This window comes from Serinus canaria, chromosome 23 (assembly GCF_022539315.1).
Source record: "Serinus canaria isolate serCan28SL12 chromosome 23, serCan2020, whole genome shotgun sequence".
In the NCBI taxonomy this organism is placed as follows: domain Eukaryota; kingdom Metazoa; phylum Chordata; class Aves; order Passeriformes; family Fringillidae; genus Serinus; species Serinus canaria.
The window spans coordinates 707,639-721,134 of NC_066336.1; positions in this window are offsets into that span (position 1 = coordinate 707,639).

Here is a 13,496-nt window from a genome sequence, read left to right on the forward strand (position 1 = left end):
CAGCCTGGGAGCTCCCTGGGAGAAAGGCTCTTTGATGAGGGGAAAGAAGGACCTGTCCTCACTGAAGCTCCCAGGCTCCTCTTAACTCTTTAACATTAAAAATGTTAATTAAAATATCGAAATCTTGCAATGTTCTCATGCAAAAGCACAAAATTGTCCCACTGTCTTCCCACAGCATCAATCCCAGGCTTTCAGCCAACTCTGGAGCTGACAGCTCTGGGGATTTTCAGCCAGGAGGAGGAAATGCTGCAGGTGAGGATGAAGCAGCTGTGCCATGAGGAAAGGGTGGCAGGATTGGGATTGCTCAGCCTGGAGAGGAGAAGGTTTGGGGTGACCTCATCGAGACCTTCTGCTGCCTGAAGGAGCTGCAGGAAAGATAAAGAAAGACTTTGGCCAAGGGATGGAGGGACAGGACACAGGGAATGGCCTCAAACTGAAAGAGAGTAGGATTGGATGGGATCTTGGGAATTGTTCCCTGGCAGGGTGGGGAGGGGCTGGGCTGGAATTGCCAGAGCAGCTGGGGCTGCCCCTGGATCCCTGGCAGTGCCCAAGGCCAGGCTGGACATTGGGGCTGGGAGCACCTGGCACAGTGGGAGGGGTCCCTGGCACGGGAGTGGGCAGGGGGTGCCCTGGCCGAGGGGCCGACAGGGGAGGGGTCCCTGGCACAGTGGGAGGGGTCCCTGGCACAGTGGTGCGGAGGGGGGTCCCTGGCACAGGGGGGGCCTGGAGTGGGGGGTCCTGGCACAGTGGGGGGGAGGGGGGTCCCTGGCACAGGGGGAGGTGTCCCTGGCACAGTGGGAGGTGTCCCTGGCACAGTGGGAGGGGTCCCTGGCACAGGGGGAGGTGTCCCTGCCATGGCAGGGGTGGCAATGGGTGGGGTTAAGGTCCCTTCCACCTCCTTCCCGTCCTCTGTGGATGCTTTCATGGATACATTTATAGAATCAGGGATTTAGGGAGTGCAAACACAACAATCCCCTGCCATGTTCACACACACAGAGTTTGCTCCCCAAATACATAAAACTGCCCCCATCCATTTATGACTGTCTGGGCCCAGGGTGAAATAAAAGCCTGAAATTTGGGAGATTTTGCCCTGGACCCGTCTGGGCTGGGGTTTCTCCTGTTTTCCTGCCCTGCACACAAGGATCTCTTGGTGCAGGCAGCACTTGCTCCCCATGAATGGGGATCATTCAGAGCCCTCTGTAAATGAAGCCTCTATGGCTGTTCTTGCAGGGAAAACATAAAGTTGCTCTGTGTCATTCTGCTGTTAATTAGCAAAGATAAATACATTTCAGGTGGATATTTTCACCAGCAGAGCTTGTGGCACACAAGCAGCATTAAAGCTTTGAAAAGAGGGCGAGAGGCAAAGGTGTGCTGGCAGCTCTGGGGCTGCATTGATGCCTCTGGAAAAGCAGTGTTTATTTTTAAAATATGAAACATCATTTCTCCCCAGGCCCCTGAGAAGGAGAACACTGGAGTCAATATTTCAGGAGGAAAATATGCATTTTGAGCTCTTCCCCAGCCTCCTGCAAGGTAAACACAGGAACTGTGAACAGCCCGTGCTGGCCCCAGCGTGGCCCCGCTGCTGTTGTGGCCTTCACGTGTCCTGGCAGGGGGAGGCTTTGCTTCTCCTCCAACACCCTCAAACCCATGGATCCTGACTCCAGAAGTGGTCCATGGATCCTGACTCCATGAGTGATTCCATGGATCCTGACTCCATGAGTGATTCCATGGATCCTGACTCCATAAGTGATTCCATGGATCCTGACTCCAGGAGTGATTCCATGGATCCTGACTCCATGAGTGATTCCATGGATCCTGACTCCATGAGTGATTCCATGGATCCTGACTCCAGAAGTGATTCCATGGATCCTGACTCCAGGAGTGATTCCATGGATCCTGACTCCAGGAGTGATTCCATGGATCCTGACTCCAGGAGTGATCCATGGATCCTGACTCCATGAGTGATTCCATGGATCCTGACTCCAGGAGTGATTCCATGGATCCTGACTCCAGAAGTGATCCATGGATCCTGACTCCATGAGTGATTCCATGGATCCTGACTCCATGAGTGATTCCATGGATCCTGACTCCATGAGTGATGCTCCAATGTGGAAACCCAGAGCACCAGGAATATTTCTGTGTCTGCTCTGGGGTGCCCTGACCCCCAGGTGAGCACTGACTCTGACCCTCACTCATGGAGAAAGTTTTCTGGACTTCAGGACAGACTGGAACCCACTAAAGTGTGAAATAGGTTACAGAGAGCAGTGTGGGTGTGTCACTGGGTGAGAAATTGAGGGTTTGGGGTTTTTAGTGTGCTGTGGATGGCAGCAGGATGGAGGGCACAGGGTGTCATCCTGGGCTTCTTCTTCACCTTCTTCTTCCTCCTTCTCCATGGGTTTGGGTGGCATTTTGTAATTGGGCAGAAAAGTCTGCACTGGGGCTCTGTGGGATCAGTTATTGGGTTAAAAGGGAAAATAATCCAGGTGTCAGCTCTTAATGGGATAGTTTAGTCTTAAAAGCCCTTGGAACAAGAGATTGTTGGGCATTTTGTGCCTTCTGATGAAAAGCTGCTGAACTCCCAGCAGTGAGACTGTTTTAGTGATAAGAAATAACAAACACCTGAGTGTGAACATGAACTGCTGTCTCAGTGCCTTCAGTCCAGAGCCAGAGAAACCCAACTGGTGCCCCAACACTCTAAACCACCAAATCCTCCCTTTCCTTCCACTGATGGAGAACCAGAAAATGTTGGTGCCACCTTGCTCCTGCTGGAGGCAAAAGGTTCAGAGTCCCCTGGGCATTGGTGAGGTCACACCTCAAATTTTGGGGGCAGTTTTGGAAAAAGAAGGACATGGAGGGGCTGGAGTGAGTCCAGGGCAGGGAATGGGGCTGGGAAGGAGCTGGAGCCCCAGGAGAGGCTGAGGGAGCTGGGAAGGGTCTGGAGCCCCAGGAGGGGCTGAGGGAGCTGGGAAGGGGCTGGAGAATTCCTGAGGGAGCTGGGAAGGGGCTCAGCCTGGAGCAAGGGAGGCTCAGGGGGCCCTTGTGGCTCTGCACAGCTCCTGCCAGGAGGGGACAGCCGGGGGGGTCGGGCTGTGCTCCAGGGAACAGGGACAGGAGCAGAGGGAACGGCCTCAGGCTGGGCCAGGGAAGGTTTGGGGTATTTGGGAACATTTTCTCAAGGAAGGGTTGTGAAGCATTGGCTCAGGTGGAATCAAGGAAGTGGTGGAGTCCCCATCCCTGGAATGCCCTAAGAGGGTGTGGAGGTGGCCCTTGGGGACACGGTCAGTGGGGGTGCTGGGGGACAGAAGGACTTGGTGATCCCAGAGGTCCTTTCCAGCCTGAGGAAGTCTGTCATTCCAAGACTCCAGTGTGAGCTCAGGAGCTGCAGTTTGTCCTCCCCAGCATGGACAGCTGGGAATCATCATCTGCACCCAGGCAGGAGAGAGCTTTGGGTTCCCTCACTTTCAAAGCTCTGCAAGATTCCCCAAATTCCTCATGGAATTTCCTTGTGGTTCTTGTTGTCCTTCGACTCCTCCTCCGTTGTTTTCCAGACAAATTTCCTGGTTTGCAAATCCCTGGTTTGCCAACTCCCCGTGGCAGAATTCCACTCTGCTGGACACCTTCACCTTTAAAGTGCCAAATCTGCCAGTCTTGGGGCAGGGAAAGCAAAGCCCAGCTTAAGGATAAGTCCTGAAAGCACTAAAATGAAAACATTAAAGCAAAATTAAAGCTGGGAGAGGTGGCAACTCCTCATTTGTCATCACACAAATAACTCTGATGGAATAAATGATGTAAATGCAGATCTTCCTCCATCACAGCCTTTCCCAGGAATGCTGATCAGCTGGGAAAAGCCAGGAAAGACAACACTGGATTTTCCAAGGGACTGGAAATACTTGTTTAGAAGTGGCATTGCACTCATGCCATGTGTTCTGCTCGAGTTTTAGTTCAAAACTGCATTTTAGCGTTGGATTTCCCTGTTTCCAGTAGACACCCCCTGACTGCATTTAATGTCTCGCTGTAAATTTCACCCTGCAGCGAGCCCAAGTGTTAAAATCAAAATGCAGCAGCAGTCCCTGAGGCACTGCCGTGGAAATGACACAGAAAAAGGGGAAGGTTTTCTGGGGGAAAAAAGGAAATCTGGGATCTCAAGACATTCCCAAACTTCCAGTGGAGCTCCAGCAGAAGGCAGGATAAGGAAATCACCTCAGGTTGGGCCAGGAGAGGTTTTGAATGGATATTGGGAAAAATTTCATCATGGGAAGGATGAAATTTTCATCATGGTCAGGAATTGGCACACGCTGCCCAGGGCACTGGTGGAATCAAATCCCTGGAATTGCTCAAAAAAATCTGTGGATTGGGCACTTTGGGATGTGGTTTAGTGGTGACCATGGCTGGACATGAGGATCTCAAAGGTTTTTCCAGCCTTAACAATGCCATGGTTAAATACTGGATTTTTCTTTTTTTCTTTTTTGTTGTAGCCCTGGACCAGAAATTCTTCTCCAAAGGGATCTGGAGGGTGCCTGAGTCCCACAGATGAGGAAGAATGAAAAGGCTGGGAAGGGAGCAGCAGCCAAACTCTGAGTTGTTTCCTGTTGGTTTTTATTTCATTCTAAACAAACCTGGGACATGTAGTAAACACAGCTCTGCTGCCCTCCAGCCTCCAGAATGCTCCAAGGTTTTACAAAATGCTCCATAATTTCTGCCTATTTCTGGCTCCCTTTGATGTCCCAGGTGAGTGTTCCAAGCTGGATTCCCAGCTCCACTTTTCACCCACAGAGAAATGATGACAAAAGCTCCAATTCTCGTGTTTTACCCCCACAATGTTTCTATTTCAGTTTAAGGGATGGGGGGACCCCTCCCAACCTCCTGCATCCCCACTGCCCACCCTGGCAATGTGGAATGACAGCAGTGGGGGCAGAGCAGAGCATCCAACAAATGATGCAAAGGAAAGGCTGGGGAGGCAGGAGTGGCTTTGAAAGTAACCCCTGCACCGAGTCAGGATCAAAGGAATTTCTGTTTATCCTTCCAGCTGCAAAGAGCTGGCAAATATCCCTGGGGCTGCTGCTGGAAATAGCAGATGCTGTTTATGGCTGGGCCTTGTTTGTGTGTTTTATGGGTCACACTTATTTCACAGGGATCACTTTTTGTTTGTTCCCCGTGCCCACAGCTTCCCCTGGGTCTGAGCTGCCTCCTGGGCACGGTTCCTGCCTCTCCTGCTGGCCACCTGCAGGGCTCTGCTCCTCCATCCCTGCCTGGATTTCTCCACCTGTGCAGTTCCTCCCTTCTGTCCGGGACCAAGAGGCCCTGAGGTTGTTTCTGTGCTAGAAATGGCTGGGATGGCACCAGAACTTTGTGCAATTTCGGGTGGCACAACAGAAAAAAGGTCAAAAGGTGTTAGAGAGCAGCCAAGAAGGGACGTGAGGAAATGTCATCATTTCTCTTGTGGGGATGGGGAAGGGTTTGGAGGAGCAGCTGAGGGCACTTGGAGTGTCCAGCTGAGTAGGCGAGACTGGGGGTTGCACGGCCGGGACGGACGGAGACGAGAGATCTCTGCAGCCAGGTCGTGGAACTTGCGGTTTATTGCAAAGGGCGTGGGTACAGGGCCCTGCTGGGAGCTGCCAGCTGCAGCTCGGAGCAGGCCCGAGAGAAGAGAGAGGATGAGAGGGTAACAACGTAAAAGGCAAGAGCTAAGAGCATAGAAAAGTAAGAGCAAGAGAGCAAGAGAGCAAAGTTCCTGTTACAATACAATAAATCATCTTCTGTGTTGAATATTCTGATTCTCGCTAACCAATCTAGTAGAGCATACAAATCCTATAGCATTTACATACAGCCTATAAGAATCACTACATTACCATATTGTGGTACATTTTAAACCCTAAATCTACTCTTCGGACCCCTTCTGCCAAGCTGGCAGGGTCTGCTCTGACCCTTGGACCTGCCTGCTTGCAGAGGGTGTTGTTTCATCAAGAGGGGATTACCTTCATCCGGCCACACCATTGTTTTCCCATTGTTCAGTAACTAAGGGATGTCAAAGCTTGCTTTCATTTCAATCTCGCTTATGGTTTCTACATTCTCAAAATCTTTTGCCAGGCAATCATATTTGTAAGGCTTTCCTGTTTCATCTTCCCCAACACAGCTGGAGCAAAGAGCTCAGGGATCTGCAGCTCCTCCCGAGGGGCAGCTCCCATCCCTGCTCTGGGACAGGGACAGCAGGCAGGGCACGGCTGGAGCTGGGCCAGGGCAGCTCAGGATCAGGGCAAGGCTCTTCCCTATCGCTGACCAGGGGCTCTGTACAAACCACGAGCGGGACGGGGCTGCTGTGGAACGTGCCTTGAGCTGTTTGATTTTCCAGCATCAGTCTCATTCCAAGGCTATGGCAATGGGAAGATGCCAGCAGCTCACATCCCAGGCAGCAGGCGTAGAACTAAATGTTACAACTCCCTTTATAACTTCTTTGCCCACTCACACAAAGCAGAAGCACACTGACAGTGGTTCCATCCAACACTAGAAGCACACGTACCTTTGGTTAAAACAATGCTTATTTCCAATACAATCCCTGCTTGTCAGCCTTAAACACAAGGCACAGAGCTGCATTATTAAACTTCAAACTTCCTAATATCTTGCTAGACAAACTTTTCTGCAGCTTAGGAAGTTATCCTGGACAAGTGTTAATGCACAGAGCATTGTTCTATTCCTCCTTGCTTTTCTACTTTTTAAATAATATTTCTGCTGACCAATCTCATGGCTGCTGCTCAGCTCTAATCACAGTTCTGCTGTCTCTGAGGCCTGCCTTTTGCAGCTTTCCCAAACCCTCTGATTTTATGGAATCCCACAGTTCCCCAGAGGGTGCTGGCACTGCCCAGGCAGCCCAGGGAATGGGCATGGCCCTGAGGCTGCCAGAGCTCCAGGGATGCCCAGGGTGGGGTTGGTGGGGCTCTGGGCAGGGCCAGGGTTGGATCCATGGTCTCTGTAGATCCTTCCAACTGAGGATATTCCATGATTGATGATCCTATGAAAGAACAGCAGGCTAAGATTTGCCAGTTGCAAATGGGGTCACTGTGTAGGCACCTCCTTTTCTCCAGGGGGAATGACCCAAAACACCTGATGGATCAAGGCAAGGCACATAAAAACCCTCAAGAATCAGAGGATCCCAGAATCCTGGGAGAGTTTGGACTCAAGAGATCTTAAAGCCCATCCAGTGCCACCTCCTGCCAGGGTAGGGTCACCTTCCACTATCCTAGGTTGCTCCAAGCCCATCCAAAATCAAGTAAAATACTTCCATTGGCAGGAATGTTCCACAAAATCCCCTTTTCCACTGGAGCTTTTGCTGGGTGGAAAAGCCACAGGCAGCCAGGGAATTTATTGGTCATTCCTGGAGTCCAGGAACATCTCAGACTCCAGGAGATGTTGGTTCAGTCAAGACTCTCTCCTTTATCTGTGCTGAGATCCTCAGCTCAGTCTTCAGCTCAATCTTCCCCTCCACCAGAGAATTGCTGCTCATTTCTCTTCTGCCCTGACCAAAATCCAGCTTGGAGCAGTGCTGAGATCTTTGCATGAGCTGAGGACACATCCATAAATCACTTTGGAGAAGCCAAACCAGAATAACAGGGTATTTAAAAGGGTCTGTTCTCAGTCTCCAGCCCAGCCCTGGTGGGGCTCAGGAGCAGCCTGGGCCAGCCTGGGCTCTGTTTGTGTTGGCTGAGCCCTGTGGCATTCCAGAAACCCAAACCCAGCTCCTGTCTGCAGCTCAGCCCTGGCCTGGCTGGGAACTCACAATAAATCCACACATTTTATCAGGGTTGGGAAAAGTGGAATGCTGGAATGCTGAGCCCTGGAGGGGAAGCTCTGCCCCAGGCAGGAGATGGGCTGGCTTGGTTAGAGCCAGGCTCAGTTAGACCAGGTGTGAACCCACACTGAAACCAACCCCAGCTCTGCCAGACACGTCCTGACCAATTTTTAGCTACTGCAGCTCTGTTATCAAAGCCAGTCAAAGCAAGAGGGACTGATTTACCCTGCTGCAGCCCCTCAGCAGCCAGGAACATTCCCCATTATTAGCAGGAATTTAATTAGAGGGAGAATCTGAACCACTGAAAGAGGTGGAGGAGAGGTTTTAGCAGGATTTAGCAGGACCACATTGAGGAGCCCTCCTCTGGTTTGGAAACGAAGAGATTTGCCAGTATTTCCCATTTGGGCAGCCCCAGTTAATGGGGTTTTGGTGGGAGGAGCCTGCTCAGATGTCCCAGAGCTGTCCCACAGCATCCCAGGCTCTGAAAAGGAATATTTAGGGCAGGGTGCTTTCCCAAAGGGAATCTCCACCCCGGCAGCCCATCCCGAGGCCTCCTCCAGGCCAAGGAGGGAAATGAGAACGGCTCCAGCACTAGCCTGGTCCCGAGGCTGTGAGCAGGAGATGTGTGGAGTGCTCAGTAACCAGTTCATAATTCAAAGATCACATTTAATCTCTCCCCAGAATAAAGCAGGAGGCCGGGCTGGGCCTTGCTGCAACAATCTGGGCTCTCCTGCGAAGTGTCCTGCTGGAATTCCGAGTTCTCTCTCGCTCTTTGGGTACAGTTAAACAGTTGGCAGACGTGGGGGCAGAAAATTGATTTTCTGCTAGGAGGATTGGAGTGTTTTGAGCTTGTGGGGGGATTTCTGAGCATGTTTAAAAGCACGGGAGCCACTGAGATGTCATTTGGGGCACCCTGGCAGACTCCAGGTCTGCTGCAGAGCATCTTGGTGCCCAGAACGAGGAGATGGAGCACAGACAAACGGAATTATCCCCCCTTAATGGGAAAATCATCTGGAAAATATACAACCAACATCATCCTCTTCATCCCCAGTACAGAAATGCACATCGAGTGAAAAGAGCAGGGGCAGCAGCACATTTCTTATTCATCCTCTGCAAATATTCCATTGAGGTTTGCTGTTAAATATTCCACTGGAGCCTGGTTTGTGCTGGTTCAGAGAGGAGCAGCCCCCCCGGGCTGTGATCTGAGCTCTGCATGAGGCTGGAATGGAGATTTTATTTTAGACTGAGAAACCTCCACTTTTTTTCCCACTGTGATGTTTGAAAAGAGCAGGAAATTATCCCAGAAGGGGAGCAGGTGTGGAATTCCAGGGACATCAGCAGCGCCATCGGTGACATCTGCAGGGCCTGAGCTGTGCAGGGTCACTGGTGAACAGCCCACAGATCCTTAGCACTGCTGATAAGCCAGAGAGGCAGATTTTGAGAGGAAATTGAAGCAGAAATATCAGCTTTTCCTTTGCAAGCAGCACAAGCATGAGAAAGATCAGGCCAAGGTCAAAGCACTATTTTTTTGCTCACTAATTTTTTTTAGAAATCAAATTATTTCTTCGTTCACTCAGCAATAAGACTGCCGCGCTGCTGCGTCGAGTGCACTTCACTCCCCTGAGAGCGGGGGGGAGGCGGCGCCGGCTAGCTGGGAGCACAGCAGCAGCTGGGGGCACTGCCCTGATGCACCGGGGCGTCTGGGCAGCGCCTTCGACAGGGCAGCAATATCGAGAGGAGCGGCAAAAGCGGAGAAGCTTGAGAGAAAAGAGGGTCTGAACTCGCCTGGTGCATCCAGAGCTTTATTGTCTCATTGTGTCCAGGGGATCCAGGTGGGAAAAGGCAGAGAACAAAGGGTAACAGCAGTATATAAAGGGGGTGGAACATAGGTACAAGAACCAATGGGGGAAACTGAGGAGGGGAATCAGACATAACTGACACAGATGAGAACCAATGATACAAGAGCTAGGGAGGGGCCTCAGAGCACTTGCCCAATCACTCTGTGAGGAAGGGAGAAGTTTCTGGAGAAATGGGCAGGGCCCCGGGAGATGGACAGGGCCCGGGAGGAGGGGAAAAGCAACAAGAGGGATGGTAACCATGGAAACGGGGGTGGAGACAAGGGCTTGGCAGTGTGCCCAGACTGGGAGGGAACCATTTCAGGGAGAGGGGGAAACCAGGACTGAACCATCAAAATAGGTTTAGGATTACAACTGGGGGGAACATTACAAAACGGGGAGAACAATACAAACAGGGAAGATAACACAACTGGAAATTGGATGCGCACCACAACATAAGACACCCTCAGAAATCAGACTCACAGTTTGGAAGCCATTAACATTTTTTATTTTAATTGAAACTCGCCTTCCAAGTGACATAAAAGCACAGAAAAATGCTCTCACTCAGGTGTGAAACAGCAGAGCTGGATATTCCGGGTTGTGTCAATCACCACAAGCAGACAGGGTGAGGGCTGTAATTCCCGGGGGATTTTTGGCTGATCCCTTTGCTGTAGGAATTCTGGCTGGTGGAGCTGCAGGGCTGGGTTATCCCAGAGAAAATTCCTTCCCTGTTCATCCCTGTGTAGCTTGACATGGGATTTCCATGTCCCATGGAACATTTCCATGTCCCATGGAACATTTCCATTTCCATGGAACATTTCCAAAATTTTCCATTTTGGCCAGAGGCACTGATAGGACACTGAGTGAGCCAAGCTACAGCCCACAGAGGGGATTTTTTGAATTTGTTATCTCTTTTGGAGCAGCAAGAAGTTTTATTGTTTAATACTGTTCATTTTTTGTGCTGATGAATGCTTTGCCTATTAAATAAACAGGTTTTTTTCCACTTTTCTCCAAGGAAATCTTTTCCCTGAACCACTTAGGGGAGAAACCACTTGAATTTGTTTTTCTAGAATAAACCCCTTTAGAAGTTTTTCTCCCAAGTTGCCCCCAACCAGGACAATCCCTGAATCCCACTTCCTAAAGGTCTCCCTGCTGAGGCAGAGGAGAGCCACCCTGGCACAGAGCAAAGCTGGCAGGGCTCAGGCCAGCCCTGCACCCACTGCTGCCAGTCCCAGATTCCAGGGAGGGCAGCCAGGGCCAGGGTCAGGAATTTGGGGTGCCAGAGTCAGGAATTTGGGGTGCCAGAGTCAGGAAATGGAGGTGTCAGAGCAGAGTCAGGAATTTGGGGTGCCAGACTCAGGAAATGGAGGTGTCAGAGTCAGGAATTTGGGGTGCCAGAGTCAGGAAATGGAGGTGCTAGGGTCAGGAATTTGGGGTGCCAGAGTCAGGAACTTGGGGTGCCAGGGAGGGAAAAGAGTCCAGCAGCTCCCTGGCAGGATGTGGCTGGAAAACACTGGGAGCTGCTCTGGGTGGGGCCTGGGGCTCTGCTGGGGAGGCACCAGCAGCACCCAGGGTCAGCTGTCCCCGAGCTGGGCTCAGATGGCCACGTAGGGAGGGGGACCATCCTTGGAAGGCAATTCCAGGGCTTCCTCATAGGACGGCAGCACGGCCTGGAAGAGATCAAAGATTATGGGATCACAGGGATTTCATCCTGGAGGGCTGAGACAAACAGTTAGAAATTTAATTTAAAGTGACATTAATTTTAGATTTAGCTGAAAAGTGCTGTTTCAACTTGTTTAGTCTATAGCTGGCTAAACTTATTTTATCGACTAACTTACTGTGCTCACAAAAAACCTACAGAAAAACAAACAAACAAAAAAATTAAAGTTACTTAAAAAAAATACAAGTTTCTAAATTAAAGAGAGATAAGGAGGGGCCCCACCGACCTTGAAAAGAAAACTAAAGCTAAGTTGCAGACACAGCGACGTTACAGCGACGTTACCAGAGAGCTGCACATAAAAACTGATGAGACAGTTTTAATATGAAATGAGGGTAGGAAATAAATATGCATGAACCTGTGGTGAAACTTTATGCATATGCAACAGGTTAGGGGATGAACAAGACTCAGGGATTCTCCGAGGCACACGTGTTTGTGGCATTGTCCACAAGGGTCCCAGGATGAGGGAAGAGACGAGAAAGTTGACTCCATGTATCAGAAGGCTTGATTTATTATTTTATGATAGATAATATATTAAAACTATACTAAAAGAATAGAGGAAAGGATTTCATCAGTGTCACCGACATGTTTTATGAAAAATCAACTCTTTAGGATTTTTCCCCTCCTGAGAAGCTGAGAGGCCTCAGGAACAAACTGTAAACAATTCTTACCTGCTCCTGTGGAATGCAATGGGGGGAGTCTGTAATTAGCCCCGTCAGGCTGTTTGCAATTAAGAGCCAATCACAGATCACCTGTCCAGCCAGTCTCGGTCTGAGAAGACCTTTGTTTTCACATTCCTATTCTATTCTTAGCTTAGCCTTGTAGTGAGATCCTTTCCTCTATTCTTGGAGAAATGGAGATTTATCCATGCAAGAAATGGAGATTTATCCATGCAAGAAATGGAGATTTATCCATTTGCTGAGGAAAAAGGCCCGATTGAGGGGCTGTGGCCCAGGGAAATAAGCGGGGTCTGTGGGGCTGGCCCTGCTAAATCAATATTTTCCCTGCACTGAGCAGCACCAGTCGTGTGCCTGGTGTTTGTGTTGGCCTGGGAAGGGGCTGGGAGCAGTTGGGATTTTCAGGGAACACAGGGAGCCACAGATCCCAAAGCCAGGCTGTGCAGCTGAGCACGCCCAGGACAAGGAGGGCTCTTTGTGCTGGCACCAAGCCAAGAGAAAGAGAGAAAAATGAATGAAACGCCCCAGAAACCACAAGCAGATCAAAAATGGGGAGGATTTGGGGCTTTGAGTGTGTCCCACAACCCCTCAGAGCCCCCAGGGCTGGGAGGCTGAGCCTGGCAGGGGGCTCGGACACGGGGGATGATCCCATGGGCATCCACAACCCCAAAAAGCGCTGCAGGAACACAGCTCCAGGCTCCTGCAGCACCAGCTCATCCCTGGGAGCATCCGCTGAGCTCCAGAGGACTGGGAATGCTGGGGAGTGCTGGTCCTGCTCCAGCACAGGGATCAGCTCAGGCCAGGAGACAAAACTCCACAAGAGGGTTCAGATGCAGAGCCAAACTCACCTCCACTAGTTCTTCCCACAGAGGGAATACAAGATACTTCTGGGGTTTAATCACCAGGGAAAAAACCTTTTCCCTTCCTGAGCTCTGACCTCCTCTCTCACTGTCACATCTGCAATTCCCTCCCATTCCCACCTTTCCATCCCTGATCTGCTCTGCAGAAGGGAAAACAAGAAACCAGTGGATTGCTGAGCTGGAGAGGGAGCATGGCTGCTGCTCTGCCTGCAAACCCCAAAAGATTTATTAGGAGGCACCAGAAAAGGTGAGAGTTCCTGCACAAAACTGGCAGGACACCCTGTGTGGGTAACTCAGGGACCTCGCCAATGATTCCCCAGAGGGAGGCTGCTCCTGCTCCTGCCCCCATTCCCAAACGGATTCACAGCAGGGAGAGAAACTCCTGACAGGTTTTTATAACAAACCAGCCACAGCCAGCAGCAATAGCCAGGAAATGTAGGAAAACAGGGATTTTGGGCAGCAGAGTGAAGCCTCTTCAAGCACCAGGAGCTTTAAGCTGAGCTCAGAAAAGAGAAGAGCTCCTGGAGCTGTCGTGCTGGTGGAGGAGTTGTAGGGATGGAGGGAAAATGGAATTATAAATCCCCCCTGCCCTGAGTGAAAAGGGAAGTTTTGCTGTGCTGACAT